General features: G+C 35.5%; 1 pseudogene; it reads right to left on the bottom strand.

The window, feature by feature from the left end:
- Positions 1-338: 338 nt before the first annotated feature.
- LOC116904250 lies at positions 339-2,573 on the bottom strand (annotated as a pseudogene).
- Positions 2,574-13,340: the final 10,767 nt, after the last annotated feature.

Genomic DNA, 13,340 nt, shown 5'->3' with positions numbered 1-13,340 from the left:
AAGGATAATAAGAACAAAGAACGTGATGAGATCTGTGTATCTTTTTGCAGACATGAATCCCATAAAGGAGGAGAAGTACCTTAGGAAGAAAATGTGTCTTCTTGCCAGAAGGAGGTAATTAATGAAATAATTGTTGAAAACCAAATGAGGAGGAGATATTCCTCCAAAAGCATATATTCTCTCATGAAAAGATCATTTAATAGTTAATAAAAATATTTGATATTGGGTCCAGGACAATGTTATTACTACATATTTAAGTTGCATACTTTAAACAATGTGAAATATAGAAGAGTTCTGTTCCCTGCCACCCACCAGGGCATTAACGTGAAACATACCTTTCACTGATATCTGGTTTACTGAGGTCCCTGGGGTCTGCCAGATTGGGGACCTTGTGGAGGGCCTTGTGGGTTTCCAGGCTGAGGAGGTCTCTGTTGGGGGCGTCCTGGTGGGGGTGGACCTTGAGGAGGTCTCTGCTGTGGACCTCCTGGTGGGGGTGGGCCTTGAGGAGGTCTTTGCTGTGGGCCTCCTGGTGGGGGTGGGCCTTGAGGAGGTCTCTGCTGTGGGCCTCCTGGTGGGGGTGGGCCCTGAGGTCTCTGCTGTGGTCCTCCTGGTGGGGGTGGGCCTTGAGGTGGCGGCTGTGGACCTCCTGGTGGGGGTGGGCCTTGAGGGTCTCTGCTGTGGTCCTGCAGGTGGGGGTGGGCCTTGAGGGGGTCTCTGCTGTGGGCCTCCTGGTGGGGGTGGGCCTTGAGGTCTCTGCTGTGGGCCTCCTTGTGGTGGTGGGCCTTGCTGGTTCCCATTACCAGGTGGTGGCCTCTGATTGGGGATCTGATTTAGGTTCTGAAGTTCTGAGTGATAAAAGCAAATGACAGATGAGCTTAGATATACTGAACTTTTCTCTTTTATCTCAATGACTTTTTCACACAGCATTTTTTCTAGATAGCACTTGCTTACAGTTCCATGAAAAGTTCATGTTAAACATGGTCTTTTGGTCACATGCAAGTACACATAATTCAGTTTCAAGAGTATTCATGATCATTTTTCTCAGACAAAATAAAACAAGTAAATTAACTCACATATGGAGATTTCACTGACTATTATATTTTGGGGAAAATTGACTTTGGGAATCCAGATCAAATCAATATGTGTCATGGTAAAAATTCAATCAAGCAGATAGCTCTGAAAATTGGCACTGCTGTTGATGAATATTATGAGGGGAAGACGAGTCTAAAAATTACCAACCATACAGTATTCACTGAACAAATTCATCAGAGGTTATAATCAATAGGCTCAATACATTTCTTTGAGTATAGAGTCACAAAGAAAAGAGACATTTGAAAAGAGAAAAGTACATTTGAGTACTTTTTCTGTTGAAATCAACTGAAATACAGGCAACAAGGGTTTGGAAGAAGACATTGAGGAACTCCTGTTTCCATAGAGTAGTCAAAAGAGGGACACTGAAACTAAATTTTATTTGCAAGCAACTACTTCTCTGTTGTAGTTAATTGCTTTTTTTTTTCAGGTAATTCAGACCTCTAGTTTATTTTAATTTACTGCATTACCCTAGAGTGTTCATCATTATCGTATTTGGAGAATGTTTGTCTGAACCTTTGCGAAATTTACATTTATTAATTCATAAAACCCAAAATAACAATAAAGTGTAGAATTATTAAACATCCTGCTTACTAAAGATACATAAGAATTTTAAAGATTATTTGTATTTGCTTGATGTAATTGGGGAAGAGTGTTCACAGATGGCCATTGTGAAGCAAAACAAAGGACAGATTCAAAAGTGAGTTCACAAAAACAACTAGCAATTTACAGGTGGCAGGTGATTTTAGCTACAATCTCTCATTTCCTGGTAATTTATAAACAGTTAGGAAAATGAGCAGCTAGCAGTAATTTGAAGCGTCTCTGGTAAATATATTTTGACTGTCTACCAGTAAGTAACAATATAAAAATCTCTTTTGGTTGTCAGTATTTTACATAGAATCTTTCTGCATACACTGATAAGCCATGTATGTATAAGAATGTTTGTATATTCTACCTCTGTGTAATCTCTTCCTTATTTAATTCTTATCTTCTACATTTCTGGCTTCTCAAAGTTAGGGAATATAAATAAACATTTGAATAAATAATTAAATACACACTGATAATATATTGGAATTTTGAATGAGTATGGAAAAATAAAAATTCAGAAGATGTTATTACTTTTCTGTGTAATAGATGTAATAGGTTTGTTACTTCATCTGCTATCCTTTAAATGGTTCTTTCATGGGTATTTCTGCCACCTTTACTTAATAATTAGTATAGCAATATTATGCACATATGTAGTGTATTTTAACTACAACAGTGTCCTCAAATCCAAGACTATCCATTTTTAAAAACTGAATCACTGTGTGGTCTTATTTATCTTTCATCTCCTGTCCTCTGTCCCATCTCTCTCCTACCCTGCAGTATTGTCTCTTATTATTTAAGAAGAGTCACAGCACCAACACCCATATTCTCATACCTTCACCTGGTTCCTGAGCAAAGCTCAGGCCCAGCAGGACCATTGTGAGGAGGGCCACCAGCATCTTGGAAGAGGCTCTGTAGTTTCTCCCAAATCTGTGCTGGAAGAAGCAAGGCACTGCTTTTATAACTAGAAGCAGAAGAATGGTACCTTTGAATTCCATACTGTTATTTCATACTTAACAAAGCAGGAAATCTTGCATCCTTTACTCCACACTGGGACTTTTGCCCAGCAGGATGAGGTAAGGAAAAGTTGCCAGTATCCCTTTTCTAAATGGTCCAACAATGATTAGAGTAAATTTGAATAAAATCATGTGTAAGAAAAGAGCTCATGTATTGAAGGTAATTACAATCGTTATATAAATATTGCATTCTACTTGCTAATATTTTCTGTGTATCACTGTGCATTTGGATAGGATTAGTGTGTGTCCACATGTGTTTGTATTATCAGTAATTATTTCCATTGAAATTGAAGGTAGTCAATTTCTTTGATCAACAGTACAGCTTAAACACTATCATTTCTGTGTGACTTTATATGTTCTTTTTTTAAGAATGATGATGTTGAGGTTATTCTTTTACAAATTTCAATCATGACAAATCACTTCGAACCCCTAGAATACATAGCATCAATTGCCACTATTCTCTTGAAGTAACCGAATAACAGCAACATTGGCTAGAAAAACATGTGATCTATTACATCAATAAAATCCCAGCAAAAGTAGTCTCAAAACACATATGGGGTTTACTTTTGTCAGTATCATGAATCTGTAATTCCTTGATAAGTTGCTTGACTATTTTATATTTCAAAGGTCCATGGACAGCTCCATATTTTAATCATTCTATTTAAGTTGTTTAAGGCAAGAATTATAGAGGTGAACATGAGAGGAGCTTTCTGGTCCCCTCAATGGGACAAATGTATACAGTTACCTTTATTTTAAATGTCAGTAATAGGCTCAGGCCTCAGGATGTAATTCACCACAGGTTGTCTTTAATTTGCGACAACACATTCTCTCAAGATTCTCTTTCTGAATATATTTCCTTTTCTTTTTGTGAGGACTCAGTCCTTATTTTTATATTTTGTCTTATTCATCAACAATTTTCAGAAACCCAAAGAGAATCTTTAACATTTTATTCACATTAAACCTATTGAAAATATGGGCTGGTCAAACATATGTTTTACAATTAACTATGTTTGTCTATTTTTATTTGAAATATTGTTCACCAGATGCTTTCTTCCCAAAATATTTTCTTGTGTGCCTCATATTTCTTGCTTTAAATAAATACTGTCTTAATTGTTAAGTCACAACATTTCTTTTCCATTCTTGGAAAACTTATTTTAAGCACTCTCTAACCAGGATATATGTAGAAAATTTTTTGTGTCCCTTAGGTTAAGTAAAGAATATGTGGCACTTTTGACCTGCTTCATTGGAGAGATGTTAGAGAAAGCAACAAAATAGATACACCTAGTTTAGTGAAGTATGTGCGAGGTGGGCCACTATGTTCTGTGCAGTGCCTGTGAATGTTGTCATGTCTTTTCCACCTGATTAATGAGAATCATGTTGAATGTCTCTCTCATTGATGGACTATGGATACTACATGCTATGTGATCTTTACAAGTGGTCAGTATCATGGTAATATTTTGGGGTTATTAGATCTATACACTAAGGAAACATTATTTTCAATTCACTAAATCTTTTGGTTATGCTATAAACAAAGTGTATTCCTGTTTTTGTGGAGTTTATGAGAAACAGAGGTTGCTTAAACTAGAGAGGACTCTCTATTCATCAACACACTATGGGTTGTAATTTCCATTAAAAACTACATAGCAAAGGGGATCCTGATGATAAGTTTTCCAGTACAGGTTTCCTGTGAAGAAAAGTACCATAGTCAAGAATCATGCAATGTGCTAGCTAGTACTGAGTGTTGACACTTGGAGTCAGACTTTTCTTTGACTTTTTGAAAACAAGAACATATCTATTGATTCTTCCAAATATCACTCAACTCAGGACATTTCACTGACCTTCTAGAATTTTAACAATGTGTGAAAGAGATTAGTGTATCACGAAAGAAAAATATCATCTGTGACCTCAACAGGCACAACTGAGAAAGGAAGTATATGGAATGAGTCAGTTTTTAATGCCTGTTATTGAAGTATAACTTCCTTTTCCTCATATAAAAATATTGAACAATGTCACATTAATGAATACCTGTTGCCCTCTTCATATATATATATATATATATGTGTGTGTGTGTGTGTGTGTGTGTGTGTGTGTTTGTATAATGTTAGTACATATAATCGTACATATATTCTTATACATTAGGTTATTTATATCATATAGTCTAAAGTCATAGCAAATTCTAAAGTTACACCAAATATATATATATATATAATTATAAACTTACAGTTTATGATTCCTTTATTCTAAATCTACTCTCTTCACTGTTAGATCAATATGCATGCAAAGAAAAAGGTGCACATTGTGTGGCACAAAGAATATGCACTTGCACATCAGCTATTTGCCTTCAAGTCCAAGAATAAATGTCATGTTAAACCAAGTTCCTCAGAGATCTTCATCTTAGTTCATTTTACTTTGATCACATAGGATCTGCTTTGTGCAAGGAAGGGAGTGTGTCATCTAATAACCATTCCTTATAAAAACACAGTCAATTAATTTTGCTTGATTATTAATGGCTTCTTTACTTTTTTATTTTAATTAATTGCATGTTCTCCTTGAATCTTTGGTTTATGGTTAAAATTCCTCTAGTCACGCACAGCTATTTCTCTAACCTATATTCCTCCCGCCATTCTGAGGTCTCCATCCTCCCCTGAAGTCTTTCCCTTAGGCTCATCTCTTTCTGTTATTTTTGTGACTCACTGAGATTCATCAGAGCTGCCATGTGACTGTGTATACAGATCTCTCTAGTGGAGCATAGTGAGCTGATTAGGGTAGATACCTAAAAGCAATAAATCACTGTTGCCTAAAATCCATCACTAACCACTGAACATGTAGACATTACCTAGAGATGATATCTTTTTACTTAGTGCCTATTGGCAGTTGGTGGCTTATTGTGTGTGGGGAAATTAGTTTTTTTGAGAAGTCTGGCTACTGATAAGTTGTCTATTTTCCACTGAATGGCCTCATATCCACTAGAATACAGGCAACACGAATTGGTCTTAGTGGAATATAAAATTACAATACTGTGAAGATACGATGTTTTGCAAAGAACATGTTGAAGATCTGGAGATAATAAATTTAAGGGAACAGTCATTAAAATGATAAAATCAATTTGTCAGGACTATCTCAAAAATAAATAAAATAATGCTACATCTGCCCAATTTCATTTTACATATGTCCTTTTATTTAGCTGCCTGCCATGTCCTCTTCACTTTTCTCTTTTTCCAGCTTTCTGCTCTCGCCATATATCCCAACTTAAATAAAACAATCATTTTGAAGTCATGACCACCTTAAGAAAAAAAGATAGCAATTGTCTTCCTGGGCTGGGTTATTTCTCTCTGTATACGTTTTGTCAGTTGTATTTCTCTATTGCAAATTTTGCAATTTCATTTTTCCTTAGTTTTGAATAGATGTCTAATACGTGTATACACCACATTGTCTTCTCATTCCGCGTTTGATGCATACTTAATTTGCTTCCATTTTCCTGCTCTTGTATGGTGGCAGCAATATATATGGGGGTGTATCTATCAAAAAATATAAAGTCCTTTGGATCTACACCTAAAAATGTTTTAGGTGTGTGACAAGTCTATCTTTAGCATTGTCAGAAATCTCCAGAGATGTTCATTTACTTTTTTTTATTCTAGTGACAACTGAGCCTCCAAACACAGCTACTGACTGAGGCATGGGGCTTAAAGAATTTGATGAGTTCACCATGATCAACAAAGACAAATTACGTTCCTTCATACACTTCAGTCTTATTTCCCTTAAGATCTCTGTTTCACTGATTTTCAAAATTGTAGATATTATTTTAGAACACTAATTTCTTCTAACTACTTTCACTAGCAATCACACATGATTGCTGAGAGACACAGAGCAATCTTGAACCTAAAAGCTGCTGCTGTGGATATTATTAAAGTAGGTTGATGGGCACATATTCCAATTATGCTAAACCGTAAAGCATAGCAATCAGGCAGTGAAGTATAATCTGACACTAAATAACCCTTGAATATGTCATTACCCATGAATGCTTTGAGAAGTTTTCAAAAGCTTATATTCCCCCTTATCTGTTCTGTTCCTATGTTGAACCCATAAGTTCAAAACCTCAGAATAGGACTATGATGAGATGTAGATTTTTTTTTAAATTCATTTTTAAAATCTAGGCATTTTGTTCATCCTTAATGGAAACTGGCATCATTCTGCTTTTTAAAAAATAGAGAATTATTTTGTACTAATATAAAATGATAATTTTGCAAATATGAAATTTTATCAACTATTAAAATATTTTATAATCCACATATTCTATGTCATCTTTATTATACAACTCTTAGTAATTTTTAAATTAAAAAATATACAAACATACATCCAATGTAAAGTGGCATTTGGCTTTAAAAGGAATATATATACAGGTAATATATACAGTTGCGATATATCTATATATGCAGTTTCTAACCAGAAAATAGTCTCTCCGAGAACATCAAGCTGAATCAATACATCATCAAACTCTAGCACACAACTCTTTTATGTACATTCATAGATATACATATGTATGTAGCAATAAAAAAAGAAATCATACATTACAACACGAGAAAGGAAGATTTAAGGGAATAAAGGGAATTATTAAAAGATGGAATTTTATTTCAAAATAATAAAAATAACTTTTAAAATTTTCTAACCGTATTTAAAAAACTGAAACATGATTCATAAAGTAAATTTTAAAACCACTTTTAATAAGAAGTTCAGATTACACTCAGGGTGTTCCTTATATCTCAAAAAATCAAAATATTTTGAGAATTAGCCTGCTGCATGTATTATAATACATTCCATATCAGTATGAACACTTCCCATTTACGAGTCTTTGGCATCTATTTTCCTTTAAACAGATTGTGTCTGACACCTGAATTTTAAGAATGTCAGTAAGCCATTACCATTTATGCTGATAGGATATATATATATATATATATATATATATAATATATTTAATACATCAACCTTAAATATAATCTTATCCTAAGAAGTAATGTCAAAACTATCAAGATGTCTTTCCTTTATTTGGTTATGTTGGGTGTTTTTTCCCAAGTATTGAGTTGCCAGAGGAGCCACTACCCTCTACAGTATAAGCAGGAAATGCATGGAAGCATTGAACTTGAGTCCCATGATGGTTGAGTTAATGAGAATGATGAGATAATAGTGGGACAGAATTTGAACATTGAAGAGAATTGAATTTTCATGAGACAGACATAGACTTGCTGAACAAATAGGCAATATTCACACACATAGTGTTGATGGAGGCACTTGTACATTAGATGGAAAAATCCTATCTTGTTATAACAATGTGTCCTCAGATTCATGTATATGTAGTGAATAGTGTTTGTAGCAATATAAAAATTTCAGATTGACAGCTTTTTGGTCTGCAAATTGCTGACTGGGAAAAATGGGCCCATATAAATAGAGATAAATGTGAGAACAAAAACCTGTGTGTGAAATTATTAAAATAGTCAGGTTGCATACTATGGAGTCTATGGGAAAGACACATAATTATCAAAGTGCCGGATTTGTAAAGATTGAACCACCTGTTATCCCTTCCTTAAGAGTCAAAGTTGTTGCTGACTTGTTCATGTGTGCTGAAAGTATCTTCCAGAGAGAGAGAGAGAGGGAGAGGGAAATAGGTAGAGAGAGAGAGAGAGAAATAGACACACACACACACAGAGAGAGAGAGAGAGAGACAGAGACAGAGAGAGAGAGAGAGAGAGAGAGAGAGACAGACAGACAGACAGACAGACAGACAGAGGTACAAGTGTCTTCTAAGCATGGATTCAAGTCTGTGATGGTATACATTATTTCACAGGAATATGTCTAGCCACAAAAGTTTAGTAAGCTTCATAAGAAGATGGGAGTTGCTCATTTTTATCTCCTTTCCATGATTTGCTTTCATCCCTGATGACCCTGGAATGTAGGACTATTTTTTCATGCCATTAATCTGATGGAAGCAAAAAGAGTTTGATTCATAGAAAGCTATCTCAGCCACAGCAGGTATACTTAATACTGGTTTAATTCCTAGCTGACTGGTTCTGTAAAAGGGCAACAGTCATTATTCCAGATGAGACAGTTTTAACAGTACCTGACTTCTAAAATGGGTAAATAATTTTGAAATATGTGAGGATTCAAGATTCTTTCTCAAAATACATTTTATGTTAACTTCCAGGGTTCGTTGAAGAATTGCATCATGACCGTGAAGAAACGATGCAGCAACATTCTTCCAAATGCCATTTTTGGTTTGGCTAAAGTAGGCTGTCAGAGAATCGAGGTACATTGTAGTAATACAGCTACCTTGCATGGTTTTCTTTGTATGTAGCTATCTTTCAGTTAGAGATAGCTTTCTTTACTGCCACAAAACTTCCAACTGCTGATACTACATCTATTCTGTTCTTTTCAGAGAAACACACTAAATTGGAACCACATGAAATTATTCAGACCCTATTCAAGACTGTGATTTTTAAAGTTGGGACCTCACAAAGGAGCCTTCCAGGAAAGGTTTTTCTCTTTGGAGAACAGATTTGTCAAGAGGTTAAATAGATAAAATCAATATTTTTCCCTCTGAATATTCTTTATGGATTCAGTTAATGAGATACCCCCAGTCAACATAGTTCCAAAGAATGTCTCCATTTTATCTTCTGAAACTTCTAATTTGGTTGAGCATGGATGTCATGAACACAGTTCAGGGAGAATACATCAAGCTGGAGATTATCTTCTGGATTCTGGCTCTGACTACAGAGAGCAAAAGAGCATTTGAAGATTCCCAGTTTTCAGGCAGAGGACACATAGATTTTTTTGTGGTTTCTTGGCCCTTATTTAGAATGCAGCCCTCTTCACTGCAATCTGAGACCATCATTCTTTTTTTGTTTTTGTTTTTTGGTTTTTTTTTGGTTCAGGAAACAACTTTTGTTAACAGACACCAATATCATATAGGTGTTGTATTATTGTGCTGGTAACAACAAAAGATGAAAGAGGAAAAGATAAGTGTGACTAATATTTGTTTAAGTAAAAAACATACAAAAATGAAGTAAAACCAATACTTCTATTGTCAATTTTAGAATCAGATTGGCTAAGATCGAAATCTCAAGTGACGGTAGACAATATAGAGTATGTGAAAAAGAGGAACACTCTTCCATTGTTGATGGGATTACAAGCAGATACAACTATTCTGGAAATCAGTCTGGTAGTTCCCCAGAAAACTGGACATAGTACTACCTGAGGACCCATTAAACAATTTCTGGGCATATACCCAAAACATGCTCCAACAAATAACAAGGACAATGCTCCACTATTTTAACAGCAGCCTATTTACAATATCCAGAAGCTGGAAGAACCCAGATGTCCTTAAACAGAGGAATGGATAAAGAAAGTGTGGTACATTTATGCAATGGAGTACTACTCAGCTATTAAAAACACTGACTTCATGAAATTCTTAGGAAAATGGATGGGACTAGGAAATACCATCCTGAGTGAGTAACTCAGTCTCTCTCTCTCTCTCTCTCTCTCTCTCACACTCTCACACACACACACACACACACACACACACACAAACACAAATACATGTATGTACTCACTGATACATGAATATTAGCCCGAAAGCACAGAATCCCCAAGATAAAACTTACTGACAAGAAGAAGGAAGATCAAAGTGTTGATGCTTCAGTCATTTTATAAGATGAACAAAATACTCACAGGAGGAAGTAACGAGACAAAGTGTGGAGCAGAGACTGCAGGAAATGCCATCCAGAGACTGTCCCATCTGGGGGTCCATCCCATATACAGTCACTAAACCCAGACACTATTGCAGACTCCAAGAATTGCATGCTGACAGGAGCCTGATATATCTGTCACCTGAGAAGCTATGACAGAATCTGACAAGTACAGAGGTAGATGCTAATATCCAACCATTGGACTGAGAAAAGGGTCTCCATTGGAGAAGTTTGAGAAAGGATGAAGGAGCTGGAGGAGTTCACAATCCCATAAGAACAACAATATCAACCAAACAGACCCCCCCAGAATTCCCAACAACTAAACCACCAATGAAATAATGCACATGGAGTGACCCATGTTGCCACATGCATATGTAGCAGACGATGGCCTTATTGGGCATTAATGGGAGGAAAGGCTCTTGGTCCTGTGAAGGCTCAAACCCCAGTGTAGTGGAATGCCAGGATGTGGAGGCAGCATGGAATAGGTAGGTGGGTGTTGGGGCACCCTCATAGGAGCAGGGGGAGGGGAAATGAAATATGGGGCTCCCAGTACGGAAACTGGGAAAGGGGATAATATTTGAAATGTAAATAAAGAAAATATCCAAAAAGAGAAAAGAAAAAAGCAAAAATATTAAAACAATAAATTTAACAACAGAATTAGAGAAGTATTAGCCCACAGGAAACCATACTGTAGGATGTACATACAGAAAACTGTTCATGGAGAAGGGACTGACAGAGTTTCTATCTTTTGTTGCTTTTGTCATCTCTAAACTTCCTGGTTTCTATATTATTTTGGGAGTCATACTGAACTAATATGAGGACCATAAGTTTCAGCGTATGAAATCTAAATTCTATTGTATACATGCTATGTTTTAGAAATATATTATAGGACAAATTGATAACTTAGGGCTTCATCATACATAATTTTCTTTGGGATTTGCCACAGTCATTTTTTGGCTTTACAGAGCCCTGTTTTATAAGTGGTATTGTTTGCTGTTAGGTGTTTCATCACCTTTGTTCAATAGTGATATTTTTCTTTTGTGATGCATTAATCTTTTTCACACTTTTCTAACAATGAAAAATGTCAGGTAAAGGGCAGTAGCTGGCTGATATTTAATAGAGTAACACAGGACAAGGGTGACTTTTCTCCACAATGACACTTTCATACACATAGGTGAGCATGGTCCATCTACTCCTTTTATCATTCATGGAGTTTAAAAATAAGTAAGCACATGTGTGTGTGACTTATATCCTTGTACTCTGCCCTTATAGCAATTATTCTCAACCTGGAAATGGAAATCCCTTTGGGTGTATAAAATCCTTTCTTAGGGTTGCCTAAGATATCTACATTAATGTTCATAACAACATCAACATTACAGTTATAAAGTAGCAAGAAAATTAATTTTATGGATGGGGTTACCAAAATATGAAGACTTTATTAAATATTGCAGTATTAGCAAGGCTGACAAGCACTGTCATTCAAGATCTATGGTATAAGATAGTAAACTGTTGAATATTTCAGGACCAAGTAAATACATCCTATATCAAATGAATGCCAAAAGCTAATCAGATTTCTATACAGCTTGGGAAAGTTGCTGAATCCTGATATATTCATTTTCAAGGCCACTCTGCTTGTAAAATACTTCTACAGACAAGTGTTTCCTAAAACCGTGGGAAAGGACACATTGCTTGTATATTGCTATACACAGGTAAGAAGGATCTTGGTTTTGAAATTTCAGTCTCATGGCCCTCTGTATCTTACCTCAATGAAATAATTCACAAATTAAAACTAATTTTATACCAAAATGAACAATAACATGATTTATACAAGTGTGAAGTGAAAAGAATAGCTGACTAGACTAATAATCCTCTGTTTCAGATGAAGATTTATTACCATATAGTATAAAATAGACACACTGTAAAAAAAAAGAGCAAACCAAGATAATTAGTTGGAAATGTATTAACATCTCCGTATTAAATTTAAAAAAAAATCATAGAGCAAGATACTGAAGAATAGAAGACAGGATGACTTGGAGTGTTACAAAAATTACCTTATAATGTATCAAGTTCTAGTTATACAGTAAGAAACAACAGAGAAGTGGTCAACAAATTCTAATAGCAATGGTTTGGATTAACATAGATATTGGGGAGGAATTAGTATCATGTAGCAGAAAAACATGTTTTTGTGTTAATGACATCTCTAAGAAAACTGTATAGGATTAGACTACAAATGAAAGCATGAGTGTAATATGACTGGGATTTTTGGTGTGTACCATACTGGTTTATCCTATTGTATACTTATGACCAATAATTGGTTATTTGTATCTATTAAAAACACCTCTTGAAAGTGAGCAAGTAGAAGTCTACTTTGCTAAATATTCTGGAAAGGGACTTGCCTGGAAATATCTCAGAAATATGAAATAGTGTGGGCTCATCAAAGAACTATGCATTTGCATTATAGGGTTAGTGCAATCCCAAGGCATATTTCATAGAATTTTTTTAACAGGGATAAAGTACTTTAGAGCTGGATATAATTCAGTGAGCAACGTGCTCCTGTGCTGAACATGACAACTCAATTTCTACTTCTCTAAAACCCTAGTAAAAAGTTACATGACAGGACACATGGTAAAAATACCAACAACAGAAAGATAAGAGTCAGAGATACCTGGATCTTTGAAAATTTGCACACACACACACACACACACACACACACACTCACACACATACACACACTCATACAGACGCACACACACACACACACGTGATGCATATGAAGACAAAGAGCTAAATTTATCCTCTAACCACCACATGCTTTACCATAAATGTAAACAAATGCACACTAAACATGCACAAACAAACAAGAATAGAATTTGTAGGTACTCTAAAGCATCAAGTATTTCCCCTTTAAAAATAC

This window comes from Rattus rattus, chromosome 6 (assembly GCF_011064425.1).
Source record: "Rattus rattus isolate New Zealand chromosome 6, Rrattus_CSIRO_v1, whole genome shotgun sequence".
NCBI lineage: Eukaryota > Metazoa > Chordata > Mammalia > Rodentia > Muridae > Rattus > Rattus rattus.
The sequence above is the reverse complement of the archived record's forward strand: the minus strand, read 5'-3'. Positions and strand labels throughout refer to the sequence as shown.